Genomic DNA, 15899 nt, shown 5'->3' on the forward strand with positions numbered 1-15899 from the left:
CAGGTTTCGCTATGTTATTAAGGACGTAGTTCAGTTTAAGTGAAGAAACAAATCATTGGAGAAGTCGCCATCTTGAATGCAAAATTGCCATATTTTTGAATTGCCTTCATTTAGACTCTTATGTGGTATATTGAGGAGAATAAAACAAACAGAATTCAACGTAGTAAGTTAGCTCCGCGGTAAAGTGTCTGCTTTCTGAGGAGCAGGTCTGGGTTCGATTCCCCGCCGAACCTTGTTTTATCTTACTTTTTTTTTCTTATCACGTTGCTTCGTTTTATCAAAATAGTTTCTGTTGGCATTGCGTGAACAAAATATTTTCGTTATTACAGACATAGACGAAAAGAATATATTTATACACTAACTGTTGATATCGTCTCGAAACTAGGCAGTATGTTCGTGTGAAGCTTCGAGACGATACTCAACTATTTAGAAAGAAACATATGTAGCTTTAGAGATGGGGCAACACCAGTGTTTCTTTCAGAAACAATGTTCCTGAGGATCACAGTTAGTATTCCCAGGGGCACTGCTCATAGTATTCTATTTATTATTCTATTATACACGTATGATTTGGTCTCCTGCGGGGGCACTCTAAGAGCCCCAAGGAGGCAGTGTACCCCCCAAAAACATTTTGGAAAAAAACATTGAGCATCATTTCCACGATATAGTATACAGACGAGACAAAAATACATTTTGTCTCGCGAGGATAGTGTGTGCTTCGAACCGGAAATAATTGCAAACAATCTCCCTTTTTATACTGGTCGTTTAGATAGATGCGTATACCAAGTTTGAAGTCTATACCACAACTGAAAAAGTATAAGATTATAACTTTTAAGGAAATACACACACACACACACACATATATATATATATACGCACATTTTGACAATTTTCTCGTTGGCAGCGTATATAGTTATAATATACGGGATACGTGGAAAAGTGCCTCTTTCGGTTCAGTAGTTTGTTTACAGGACCGGTTGGAGTGAAATGCGTTTTATAATAGACTCAACCTTATAGGCAAACAATATATGCTATAAAAATAAACTTTCAAAGAAAGAAAAAGTGAGAAAAAGATTGTTAGGCTCACGTCAATCCCCTACACTACCGATTTCATTGGATTTTCGTCTTCGTTCCTACTGCTCACATAGTACTGGTACGTTGCGGCCGGCATCTGTGGGGAATTATATACCTCTATAATCGGAAACACACTTAATTGTTTGCATACTTCCACAAAGCATACAAACACCAAATTTTGCATACTTGTTCGTCATGGGATGTGAGTAATGAGAAAATTCCGATATCACGAAAAAGGCGACATTTTCCATGTAAATGAAGTGTCGAAATTTTTCGTCGTTTCGAAATGCTGGTTTTTAGAGTAGTTCCGCACACCATAGAAACGTCATATTTTGTCAGGCAGTGAAGCTAGGAACATAGTTTATGATAGAAAAAAGAGCATTAAAATTCGTTTTCGTTTCGCGGCGCAATTCGAAAAAATGTGAAATTTGTAATGGCTGTATGTAGGACGTTGAAATTTCGAGGTGATGTTTATTCTGATGCGTAGTTTGCGAATCCGCCCTTAAACTTGAAAAAAATAGTCATGTTCGGTGTAAGAAAGTGCTAGGAATGTTATAAGGGTGCGTCTAATTCTACACAACTTGTAGATATGGTGGAGTCACGAAATTGCGTTCAAGTGTGTAGATTACAGCGCATGTGAGGGGAAAATTCCGACATGTTGGAAAAGTCGTCATCTTCGATTCAAAATGGCGGCTCAAAAATTTGTAACCATGAAAATTGTAAGTTGTGCTCTTGGTAGGTAAGCCAGGTTTCGCTGTTATTAAGGACGTAGTTCAGTTTAAGTGAAGAAACAAATCATTGGAGAAGTCGCCATCTTGAATGCAAAATTGCCATATTTTTGAATTGCCTTCATTTAGACTCTTATGTGGTATATTGAGGAGAATAAAACAAACAGAATTCAACGTAGTAAGTTAGCTCCGCGGTAAAGTGTCTGCTTTCTGAGGAGCAGGTCTGGGTTCGATTCCTCGCCGAACCTTGTTTTATCTTACTTTTTTTCTTATCACGTTGCTTCGTTTTATCAAAAAAGTTTCTGTTGGCATTGCGTGAACAAAATATTTTCGTTATTACAGACATAGACGAAAAGAATATATTTAAACACTAACTGTTGATATCGTCTCGAAACTAGGCAGTATGTTCGTGTGAAGCTTCGAGACGATACTCAACTATTTAGAAAGAAACATATGTAGCTTTAGAGATGGGGCAACACCAGTGTTTCTTTCAGAAACAATGTTCCTGAGGATCACAGTTAGTATTCCCAGGGGCACTGCTCATAGTATTCTATTTATTATTCTATTATACACGTATTATTTGGTCTCCTGCGGGGGCACTCTAAGAGCCCCAAGGAGGCAGTGTACCTCCCAAAAACATTTTGGAAAAAAACATTGAGCATCATTTCCACGATATAGTATACAGACGAGACAAAAATACATTTTGTCTCGCGAGGATAGTGTGTGCTTCGAACCGGAAATAATTGCAAACAATCTCCCTTTTTATACTGGTCGTTTAGATAGATGCGTATACCAAGTTTGAAGTCTATACCACAACTGAAAAAGTATAAGATTATAACTTTTAAGGAAATACACACACACAAAGACACACACACACACACATACATATATATATATATATATATATATATATATATATATATATATATATATATATATATATACGCACTTTTTGACAATTTTCTCGTTGGCAGCGTATATAGTTATAATATACGGGATACGTGGAAAAGTGCCTCTTTCGGTTCAGTAGTTTGTTTACAGGACCGGTTGGAGTGAAATGCGTTTTATAATAGACTCAACATTAAAGGCAAACAATAAATAAACTTTCAAAGAAAGAAAAAGTGAGAAAAAGATTGTTAGGAATCGAACCCAGATCTCCTGGCCAGTAGGCTCACGTCAATCCCCTACACTACCGATTTCCTTAGATTTTCGTCGTCATATTTTGTCAGGCAGTGAAACTAGGAACATAGTTTATGATAGAAAAAAGAGCATTAAAATTCGTTTTCGTTTCACGGCGCAAATCGAAAAAATGTGAAATTTGTAATGGCTGTATGTAGGACGTTGAAATTTCGAGGTGATGTTTATTCTGATGCGTAGTTTGCGAATCCGCCCTTAAACTTGAAAAAAATAGTCATGTTCGGTGTAAGAAAGTGCTAGGAATGTTATAAGGGGGCGTCTAATTCTACACAACTTGTAGATATGGTGGAGTCACGAAATTGCGTTCAAGTGTGTAGATTACAGCGCATGTGAGGGGAAAATTCCGACATGTTGGAAAAGTCGTCATCTTCGATTCAAAATGGCGGCTCAAAAATTTGTAACCATGAAAATTGTAAGTTGTGCTCTTGGTAGGTAAGCCAGGTTTCGCTATGTTATTAAGGACGTAGTTCAGTTTAAGTGAAGAAACAAATCATTGGAGAAGTCGCCATCTTGAATGCAAAATTGCCATATTTTTGAATTGCCTTCATTTAGACTCTTATGTGGTATATTGAGGAGAATAAAACAAACAGAATTCAACGTAGTAAGTTAGCTCCGCGGTAAAGTGTCTGCTTTCTGAGGAGCAGGTCTGGGTTCGATTCCCCGCCGAACCTTGTTTTATCTTACTTTTTTTCTTATCACGATGCTTCGTTTTATCAAAATAGTTTCTGTTGGCATTGCGTGAACAAAATATTTTCGTTATTACAGACATAGACGAAAAGAATATATTTATACACTAACTGTTGATATCGTCTCGAAACTAGGCAGTATGTTCGTGTGAAGCTTCGAGACGATACTCAACTATTTAGAAATAAACATATGTAGCTTTAGAGATGGGGCAACACCAGTGTTTCTTTCAGAAACAATGTTCCTGAGGATCACAGTTAGTATTCCCAGGGGCACTGCTCATAGTATTCTATTTATTATTCTATTATACACGTATTATTTGGTCTCCTGCGGGGGCACTCTAAGAGCCCCAAGGAGGCAGTGTACCCCCCAAAAACATTTTGGAAAAAAACATTGAGCATCATTTCCACGATATAGTATACAGACGAGACAAAAATACATTTTGTCTCGCGAGGATAGTGTGTGCTTCGAACCGGAAATAATTGCAAACAATCTCCCTTTTTATACTGGTCGTTTAGATAGATGCGTATACCAAGTTTGAAGTCTATACCACAACTGAAAAAGTATAAGATTATAACTTTTAAGGAAATACACACACACAAAGACACACACACACACACATACATATATATATATATATATATATATATATATATATATATATATATATATATATACGCACATTTTGACAATTTTCTCGTTGGCAGCGTATATAGTTATAATGTACGGGATACGTGGAAAAGTGCCTCTTTCGGCTCAGTAGTTTGTTTACAGGACCGGTTGGAGTGAAATGCGTTTTATAATAGACTCAACCTTAAAGGCAAACAATAAATAAACTTTCAAAGAAAGAAAAAGTGAGAAAAAGATTGTTAGGAAACGAACCCAGATCTCCTGGCCAGTAGGCTCACGTCAATCCCCTACACTACCGATTTCCTTAGATTTTCGTCTTCGTTCTTACTGCTCACATAGTACTGGTACGTTGCGGCCGGCATCTGTGGGGAATTATATACCTCTATAATCGGAAACACACTTAATTGTTTGCATACTTCCACAAAACATACAAACACCAAATTTTGCATACTTGTTCGTCATGGGATGTGAGTAATGAGAAAATTCCGATATCACGAAAAAGGCGACATTTTCCATGTAAATGAAGTGTCGAAATTTTTCGTCGTTTCGAAATGCTGGTTTTTAGAGTAGTTCCGCACACCATAGAAACGTCATATTTTGTCAGGCAGTGAAGCTAGGAACATAGTTTATGATAGAAAAAAGATCATTAAAATTCGTTTTCGTTTCGCGGCGCAAATCGAAAAAATGTGAAATTTGTAATGGCTGTATGTAGGACGTTGAAATTTCGAGGTGATGTTTATTCTGATGCGTGGTTTGCGAATCCGCCCTTAAACTTGAAAAATAGTCATGTTCGGTGTAAGAAAGTGCTAGGAATGTTATAAGGGTGCGTCTAATTCTACACAACTTGTAGATATGGTGGAGTCACGAAATTGCGTTCAAGTGTGTAGATTACAGCGCATGTGAGGGGAAAATTCCGACATGTTGGAAAAGTCGTCATCTTCGATTCAAAATGGCGGCTCAAAAATTTGTAACCATGAAAATTGTAAGTTGTGCTCTTGGTAGGTAAGCCAGGTTTCGCTATGTTATTAAGGACGTAGTTCAGTTTAAGTGAAGAAACAAATCATTGGAGAAGTCGCCATCTTGAATGCAAAATTGCCATATTTTTGAATTGCCTTCATTTAGACTCTTATGTGGTATATTGAGGAGAATAAAACAAATAGAATTCAACGTAGTAAGTTAGCTCCGCGGTAAAGTGTCTGCTTTCTGAGGAGCAGGTCTGGGTTCGACTCCCCGCCGAACCTTGTTTTATCTTACTTTTTTTCTTATCACGATGCTTCGTTTTATCAAAATAGTTTCTGTTGGCATTGCGTGAACAAAATATTTTCGTTATTACAGACATAGACGAAAAGAATATATTTATACACTAACTGTTGATATCGTCTCGAAACTAGGCAGTATGTTCGTGTGAAGCTTCGAGACGATACTCAACTATATAGAAATAAACATATATAGCTTTAGAGATGGGGCAACACCAGTGTTTCTTTCAGAAACAATGTTCCTGAGGATCACAGTTAGTATTCCCAGGGGCACTGCTCATAGTATTCTATTTATTATTCTATTATACACGTATTATTTGGTCTCCTGCGGGGGCACTCTAAGAGCCCCAAGGAGGCAGTGTACCCCCCAAAAACATTTTGGAAAAAAACATTGAGCATCATTTCCAAGATATAGTATACAGACGAGACAAAAATACATTTTGTTTCGCGAGGATAGTGTGTGCTTCGAACCGGAAATAATTGCAAACAATCTCCCTTTTTATACTGGTCGTTTAGATAGATGCGTATACCAAGTTTGAAGTCTATACCACAACTGAAAAAGTATAAGATTATAACTTTTAAAAAAATACACACACACACACACACACACACACATATATATATACGCACATTTTGACAATTTTCTCGTTGGCAGCGTATATAGTTATAATATACGGGATACGTGGAAAAGTGCCTCTTTCGGTTCAGTAGTTTGTTTACAGGACCGGTTGGAGTGAAATGCGTTTTATAATAGACTCAACCTTAAAGGCAAACAATAAATAAACTTTCAAAGAAAGAAAAAGTGAGAAAAGATTGTTAGGAATCGAACCCAGATCTCCTGGCCAGTAGGCTCACGTCAATCCCCTACACTACCGATTTCCTTAGATTTTCGTCTTCGTTCTTACTGCTCACATAGTACTGGTACGTTGCGGCCGGCATCTGTGGGGAATTATATACCTCTATAATCGGAAACACACTTAATTGTTTGCATACTTCCACAAAGCATACAAACACCAAATTTTGCATACTTGTTCGTCATGGGATGTGAGTAATGAGAAAATTCCGATATCACGAAAAAGGCGACATTTTCCATGTAAATGAAGTGTCGAAATTTTTCGTCGTTTCGAAATGCTGGTTTTTAGAGTAGTTCCGCACACCATAGAAACGTCATATTTTGTCAGGCAGTGAAGCTAGGAACATAGTTTATGATAGAAAAAAGATCATTTAAATTCGTTTTCGTTTCGCGGCGCAAATCGAAAAAATGTGAAATTTGTAATGGCTGTATGTAGGACGTTGAAATTTCGAGGTGATGTTTATTCTGATGCGTAGTTTGCGAATCCGCCCTTAAACTTGAAAAAAATAGTCATGTTCGGTGTAAGAAAGTGCTAGGAATGTTATAAGGGGGCGTCTAATTCTACACAACTTGTAGATATGGTGGAGTCACGAAATTGCGTTCAAGTGTGTAGATTACAGCGCATGTGAGGGGAAAATTCCGACATGTTGGAAAAGTCGTCATCTTCGATTCAAAATGGCGGCTCAAAAATTTGTAACCATGAAAATTGTAAGTTGTGCTCTTGGTAGGTAAGCCAGGTTTCGCTATGTTATTAAGGACGTAGTTCAGTTTAAGTGAAGAAACAAATCATTGGAGAAGTCGCCATCTTGAATGCAAAATTGCCATATTTTTGAATTGCCTTCATTTAGACTCTTATGTGGTATATTGAGGAGAATAAAACAAACAGAATTCAACGTAGTAAGTTAGCTCCGCGGTAAAGTGTCTGCTTTCTGAGGAGCAGGTCTGGGTTCGATTCCTCGCCGAACCTTGTTTTACTTTACTTTTTTTCTTATCACGTTGCTTCGTTTTATCAAAATAGTTTCTGTTGGCATTGCGTGAACAAAATATTTTCGTTATTACAGACATAGACGAAAAGAATATATTTATACACTAACTGTTGATATCGTCTCGAAACTAGGCAGTATGTTCGTGTGAAGCTTCGAGACGATACTCAACTATTTAGAAAGAAACATATGTAGCTTTAGAGATGGGGCAACATCAGTGTTTCTTTCAGAAACAATGTTCCTGAGAATCACAGTTAGTATTCCCAGGGGCACTGCTCATAGTATTCTATTTATTATTCTATTATACACGTATTATTTGGTCTCCTGCGGGGGCACTCTAAGAGCCCCAAGGAGGCAGTGTACCTCCCAAAAACATTTTGGAAAAAAACATTGAGCATCATTTCCACGATATAGTATACAGACGAGACAAAAATACATTTTGTCTCGCGAGGATAGTGTGTGCTTCGAACCGGAAATAATTGCAAACAATCTCCCTTTTTATACTGGTCGTTTAGATAGATGCGTATACCAAGTTTGAAGTCTATACCACAACTGAAAAAGTATAAGATTATAACTTTTAAGGAAATACACACACACACACACACACATATATATATATATACGCACATTTTGACAATTTTCTCGTTGGCAGCGTATATAGTTATAATATACGGGATACGTGGAAAAGTGCCTCTTTCGGTTCAGTAGTTTGTTTACAGGACCGGTTGGAGTGAAATGCGTTTTATAATAGACTCAACCTTATAGGCAAACAATATATGCTATAAAAATAAACTTTCAAAGAAAGAAAAAGTGAGAAAAAGATTATTAGGCTCACGTCAATCCCCTACACTACCGATTTCATTGGATTTTCGTCTTCGTTCTTACTGCTCACATAGTACTGGTACGTTGCGGCCGGCATCTGTGGGGAATTATATACCTCTATAATCGGAAACACACTTAATTGTTTGCATACTTCCACAAAGCATACAAACACCAAATTTTGCATACTTGTTCGTCATGGGATGTGAGTAATGAGAAAATTCCGATATCACGAAAAAGGCGACATTTTCCATGTAAATGAAGTGTCGAAATTTTTCGTCGTTTCGAAATGCTGGTTTTTAGAGTAGTTCCTCACACCATAGAAACGTCATATTTTGTCAGGCAGTGAAGCTAGGAACATAGTTTATGATAGAAAAAAGAGCATTAAAATTCGTTTTCGTTTCGCGGCGCAAATCGAAAAAATGTGAAATTTGTAATGGCTGTATGTAGGACGTTGAAATTTCGAGGTGATGTTTATTCTGATGCGTAGTTTGCGAATCCGCCCTTAAACTTGAAAAAAATAGTCATGTTCGGTGTAAGAAAGTGCTAGGAATGTTATAAGGGTGCGTCTAATTCTACACAACTTGTAGATATGGTGGAGTCACGAAATTGCGTTCAAGTGTGTAGATTACAGCGCATGTGAGGGGAAAATTCCGACATGTTGGAAAAGTCGTCATCTTCGATTCAAAATGGCGGCTCAAAAATTTGTAACCATGAAAATTGTAAGTTGTGCTCTTGGTAGGTAAGCCAGGTTTCGCTATGTTATTAAGGACGTAGTTCAGTTTAAGTGAAGAAACAAATCATTGGAGAAGTCGCCATCTTGAATGCAAAATTGCCATATTTTTGAATTGCCTTCATTTAGACTCTTATGTGGTATATTGAGGAGAATAAAACAAACAGAATTCAACGTAGTAAGTTAGCTCCGCGGTAAAGTGTCTGCTTTCTGAGGAGCAGGTATGGGTTCGATTCCCCGCCGAACCTTGTTTTATCTTACTTTTTTTCTTATCACGATGCTTCGTTTTATCAAAATAGTTTCTGTTGGCATTGCGTGAACAAAATATTTTCGTTATTACAGACATAGACGAAAAGAATATATTTATACACTAACTGTTGATATCGTCTCGAAACTAGGCAGTATGTTCGTGTGAAGCTTCGAGACGATACTCAACTATTTAGAAATAAACATATGTAGCTTTAGAGATGGGGCAACACCAGTGTTTCTTTCAGAAACAATGTTCCTGAGGATCACAGTTAGTATTCCCAGGGGCACTGCTCATAGTATTCTATTTATTATTCTATTATACACGTATTATTTGGTCTCCTGCGGGGGCACTCTAAGAGCCCCAAGGAGGCAGTGTACCCCCCAAAAACATTTTGGAAAAAAACATTGAGCATCATTTCCACGATATAGTATACAGACGAGACAAAAATACATTTTGTCTCGCGAGGATAGTGTGTGCTTCGAACCGGAAATAATTGCAAACAATCTCCCTTTTTATACTGGTCGTTTAGATAGATGCGTATACCAAGTTTGAAGTCTATACCACAACTGAAAAAGTATAAGATTATAACTTTTAAGGAAATACACACACACAAAGACACACACACACACACATACATATATATATATATATATATATATATATATATATATATATATACGCACATTTTGACAATTTTCTCGTTGGCAGCGTATATAGTTATAATATACGGGATACGTGGAAAAGTGCCTCTTTCGGTTCAGTAGTTTGTTTACAGGACCGGTTGGAGTGAAATGCGTTTTATAATAGACTCAACCTTAAAGGCAAACAATAAATAAACTTTCAAAGAAAGAAAAAGTGAGAAAAAGATTGTTAGGAAACGAACCCAGATCTCCTGGCCAGTAGGCTCACGTCAATCCCCTACACTACCGATTTCCTTAGATTTTCGTCTTCGTTCTTACTGCTCACATAGTACTGGTACGTTGCGGCCGGCATCTGTGGGGAATTATATACCTCTATAATCGGAAACACACTTAATTGTTTGCATACTTCCACAAAACATACAAACACCAAATTTTGCATACTTGTTCGTCATGGGATGTGAGTAATGAGAAAATTCCGATATCACGAAAAAGGCGACATTTTCCATGTAAATGAAGTGTCGAAATTTTTCGTCGTTTCGAAATGCTGGTTTTTAGAGTAGTTCCGCACACCATAGAAACGTCATATTTTGTCAGGCAGTAAAGCTAGGAACATAGTTTATGATAGAAAAAAGATCATTAAAATTCGTTTTCGTTTCGCGGCGCAAATCGAAAAAATGTGAAATTTGTAATGGCTGTATGTAGGACGTTGAAATTTCGAGGTGATGTTTATTCTGATGCGTGGTTTGCGAATCCGCCCTTAAACTTGAAAAAAATAGTCATGTTCGGTGTAAGAAAGTGCTAGGAATGTTATAAGGGTGCGTCTAATTCTACACAACTTGTAGATATGGTGGAGTCACGAAATTGCGTTCAAGTGTGTAGATTACAGCGCATGTGAGGGGAAAATTCCGACATGTTGGAAAAGTCGTCATCTTCGATTCAAAATGGCGGCTCAAAAATTTGTAACCATGAAAATTGTAAGTTGTGCTCTTGGTAGGTAAGCCAGGTTTCGCTATGTTATTAAGGACGTAGTTCAGTTTAAGTGAAGAAACAAATCATTGGAGAAGTCGCCATCTTGAATGCAAAATTGCCATATTTTTGAATTGCCTTCATTTAGACTCTTATGTGGTATATTGAGGAGAATAAAACAAATAGAATTCAACGTAGTAAGTTAGCTCCGCGGTAAAGTGTCTGCTTTCTGAGGAGCAGGTCTGGGTTCGACTCCCCGCCGAACCTTGTTTTATCTTACTTTTTTTCTTATCACGATGCTTCGTTTTATCAAAATAGTTTCTGTTGGCATTGCGTGAACAAAATATTTTCGTTATTACAGACATAGACGAAAAGAATATATTTATACACTAACTGTTGATATCGTCTCGAAACTAGGCAGTATGTTCGTGTGAAGCTTCGAGACGATACTCAACTATATAGAAATAAACATATATAGCTTTAGAGATGGGGCAACACCAGTGTTTCTTTCAGAAACAATGTTCCTGAGGATCACAGTTAGTATTCCCAGGGGCACTGCTCATAGTATTCTATTTATTATTCTATTATACACGTATTATTTGGTCTCCTGCGGGGGCACTCTAAGAGCCCCAAGGAGGCAGTGTACCCCCCAAAAACATTTTGGAAAAAAACATTGAGCATCATTTCCACGATATAGTATACAGACGAGACAAAAATACATTTTGTTTCGCGAGGATAGTGTGTGCTTCGAACCGGAAATAATTGCAAACAATCTCCCTTTTTATACTGGTCGTTTAGATAGATGCGTATACCAAGTTTGAAGTCTATACCACAACTGAAAAAGTATAAGATTATAACTTTTAAAAAAATACACACACACACACACACACACACATATATATATACGCACATTTTGACAATTTTCTCGTTGGCAGCGTATATAGTTATAATATACGGGATACGTGGAAAAGTGCCTCTTTCGGTTCAGTAGTTTGTTTACAGGACCGGTTGGAGTGAAATGCGTTTTATAATAGACTCAACCTTAAAGGCAAACAATAAATAAACTTTCAAAGAAAGAAAAAGTGAGAAAAGATTGTTAGGAATCGAACCCAGATCTCCTGGCCAGTAGGCTCACGTCAATCCCCTACACTACCGATTTCCTTAGATTTTCGTCTTCGTTCTTACTGCTCACATAGTACTGGTACGTTGCGGCCGGCATCTGTGGGGAATTATATACCTCTATAATCGGAAACACACTTAATTGTTTGCATACTTCCACAAAGCATACAAACACCAAATTTTGCATACTTGTTCGTCATGGGATGTGAGTAATGAGAAAATTCCGATATCACGAAAAAGGCGACATTTTCCATGTAAATGAAGTGTCGAAATTTTTCGTCGTTTCGAAATGCTGGTTTTTAGAGTAGTTCCGCACACCATAGAAACGTCATATTTTGTCAGGCAGTGAAGCTAGGAACATAGTTTATGATAGAAAAAAGATCATTTAAATTCGTTTTCGTTTCGCGGCGCAAATCGAAAAAATGTGAAATTTGTAATGGCTGTATGTAGGACGTTGAAATTTCGAGGTGATGTTTATTCTGATGCGTAGTTTGCGAATCCGCCCTTAAACTTGAAAAAAATAGTCATGTTCGGTGTAAGAAAGTGCTAGGAATGTTATAAGGGGGCGTCTAATTCTACACAACTTGTAGATATGGTGGAGTCACGAAATTGCGTTCAAGTGTGTAGATTACAGCGCATGTGAGGGGAAAATTCCGACATGTTGGAAAAGTCGTCATCTTCGATTCAAAATGGCGGCTCAAAAATTTGTAACCATGAAAATTGTAAGTTGTGCTCTTGGTAGGTAAGCCAGGTTTCGCTATGTTATTAAGGACGTAGTTCAGTTTAAGTGAAGAAACAAATCATTGGAGAAGTCGCCATCTTGAATGCAAAATTGCCATATTTTTGAATTGCCTTCATTTAGACTCTTATGTGGTATATTGAGGAGAATAAAACAAACAGAATTCAACGTAGTAAGTTAGCTCCGCGGTAAAGTGTCTGCTTTCTGAGGAGCAGGTCTGGGTTCGATTCCTCGCCGAACCTTGTTTTACTTTACTTTTTTTCTTATCACGTTGCTTCGTTTTATCAAAATAGTTTCTGTTGGCATTGCGTGAACAAAATATTTTCGTTATTACAGACATAGACGAAAAGAATATATTTATACACTAACTGTTGATATCGTCTCGAAACTAGGCAGTATGTTCGTGTGAAGCTTCGAGACGATACTCAACTATTTAGAAAGAAACATATGTAGCTTTAGAGATGGGGCAACATCAGTGTTTCTTTCAGAAACAATGTTCCTGAGAATCACAGTTAGTATTCCCAGGGGCACTGCTCATAGTATTCTATTTATTATTCTATTATACACGTATTATTTGGTCTCCTGCGGGGGCACTCTAAGAGCCCCAAGGAGGCAGTGTACCTCCCAAAAACATTTTGGAAAAAAACATTGAGCATCATTTCCACGATATAGTATACAGACGAGACAAAAATACATTTTGTCTCGCGAGGATAGTGTGTGCTTCGAACCGGAAATAATTGCAAACAATCTCCCTTTTTATACTGGTCGTTTAGATAGATGCGTATACCAAGTTTGAAGTCTATACCACAACTGAAAAAGTATAAGATTATAACTTTTAAGGAAATACACACACACACACACACACATATATATATATATACGCACATTTTGACAATTTTCTCGTTGGCAGCGTATATAGTTATAATATACGGGATACGTGGAAAAGTGCCTCTTTCGGTTCAGTAGTTTGTTTACAGGACCGGTTGGAGTGAAATGCGTTTTATAATAGACTCAACCTTATAGGCAAACAATATATGCTATAAAAATAAACTTTCAAAGAAAGAAAAAGTGAGAAAAAGATTATTAGGCTCACGTCAATCCCCTACACTACCGATTTCATTGGATTTTCGTCTTCGTTCTTACTGCTCACATAGTACTGGTACGTTGCGGCCGGCATCTGTGGGGAATTATATACCTCTATAATCGGAAACACACTTAATTGTTTGCATACTTCCACAAAGCATACAAACACCAAATTTTGCATACTTGTTCGTCATGGGATGTGAGTAATGAGAAAATTCCGATATCACGAAAAAGGCGACATTTTCCATGTAAATGAAGTGTCGAAATTTTTCGTCGTTTCGAAATGCTGGTTTTTAGAGTAGTTCCTCACACCATAGAAACGTCATATTTTGTCAGGCAGTGAAGCTAGGAACATAGTTTATGATAGAAAAAAGAGCATTAAAATTCGTTTTCGTTTCGCGGCGCAAATCGAAAAAATGTGAAATTTGTAATGGCTGTATGTAGGACGTTGAAATTTCGAGGTGATGTTTATTCTGATGCGTAGTTTGCGAATCCGCCCTTAAACTTGAAAAAAATAGTCATGTTCGGTGTAAGAAAGTGCTAGGAATGTTATAAGGGTGCGTCTAATTCTACACAACTTGTAGATATGGTGGAGTCACGAAATTGCGTTCAAGTGTGTAGATTACAGCGCATGTGAGGGGAAAATTCCGACATGTTGGAAAAGTCGTCATCTTCGATTCAAAATGGCGGCTCAAAAATTTGTAACCATGAAAATTGTAAGTTGTGCTCTTGGTAGGTAAGCCAGGTTTCGCTATGTTATTAAGGACGTAGTTCAGTTTAAGTGAAGAAACAAATCATTGGAGAAGTCGCCATCTTGAATGCAAAATTGCCATATTTTTGAATTGCCTTCATTTAGACTCTTATGTGGTATATTGAGGAGAATAAAACAAACAGAATTCAACGTAGTAAGTTAGCTCCGCGGTAAAGTGTCTGCTTTCTGAGGAGCAGGTATGGGTTCGATTCCCCGCCGAACCTTGTTTTATCTTACTTTTTTTCTTATCACGATGCTTCGTTTTATCAAAATAGTTTCTGTTGGCATTGCGTGAACAAAATATTTTCGTTATTACAGACATAGACGAAAAGAATATATTTATACACTAACTGTTGATATCGTCTCGAAACTAGGCAGTATGTTCGTGTGAAGCTTCGAGACGATACTCAACTATTTAGAAATAAACATATGTAGCTTTAGAGATGGGGCAACACCAGTGTTTCTTTCAGAAACAATGTTCCTGAGGATCACAGTTAGTATTCCCAGGGGCACTGCTCATAGTATTCTATTTATTATTCTATTATACACGTATTATTTGGTCTCCTGCGGGGGCACTCTAAGAGCCCCAAGGAGGCAGTGTACCCCCCAAAAACATTTTGGAAAAAAACATTGAGCATCATTTCCACGATATAGTATACAGACGAGACAAAAATACATTTTGTCTCGCGAGGATAGTGTGTGCTTCGAACCGGAAATAATTGCAAACAATCTCCCTTTTTATACTGGTCGTTTAGATAGATGCGTATACCAAGTTTGAAGTCTATACCACAACTGAAAAAGTATAAGATTATAACTTTTAAGGAAATACACACACACAAAGACACACACACACACACATACATATATATATATATATATATATATATATATATATATATATATACGCACATTTTGACAATTTTCTCGTTGGCAGCGTATATAGTTATAATATACGGGATACGTGGAAAAGTGCCTCTTTCGGTTCAGTAGTTTGTTTACAGGACCGGTTGGAGTGAAATGCGTTTTATAATAGACTCAACCTTAAAGGCAAACAATAAATAAACTTTCAAAGAAAGAAAAAGTGAGAAAAAGATTGTTAGGAAACGAACCCAGATCTCCTGGCCAGTAGGCTCACGTCAATCCCCTACACTACCGATTTCCTTAGATTTTCGTCTTCGTTCTTACTGCTCACATAGTACTGGTACGTTGCGGCCGGCATCTGTGGGGAATTATATACCTCTATAATCGGAAACACACTTAATTGTTTGCATACTTCCACAAAACATACAAACACCAAATTTTGCATACTTGTTCGTCATGGGATGTGAGTAATGAGAAAATTCCGATATCACGAAAAAGGCGACATTTTCCATGTAAATGAAGTGTCGAAATTTTT

Source organism: Thermobia domestica, chromosome 9 (genome assembly GCF_964235325.1).
Source record: "Thermobia domestica chromosome 9, izTheDome1.hap1.1, whole genome shotgun sequence".
Taxonomy (NCBI): Eukaryota; Metazoa; Arthropoda; class Insecta; order Zygentoma; family Lepismatidae; genus Thermobia; species Thermobia domestica.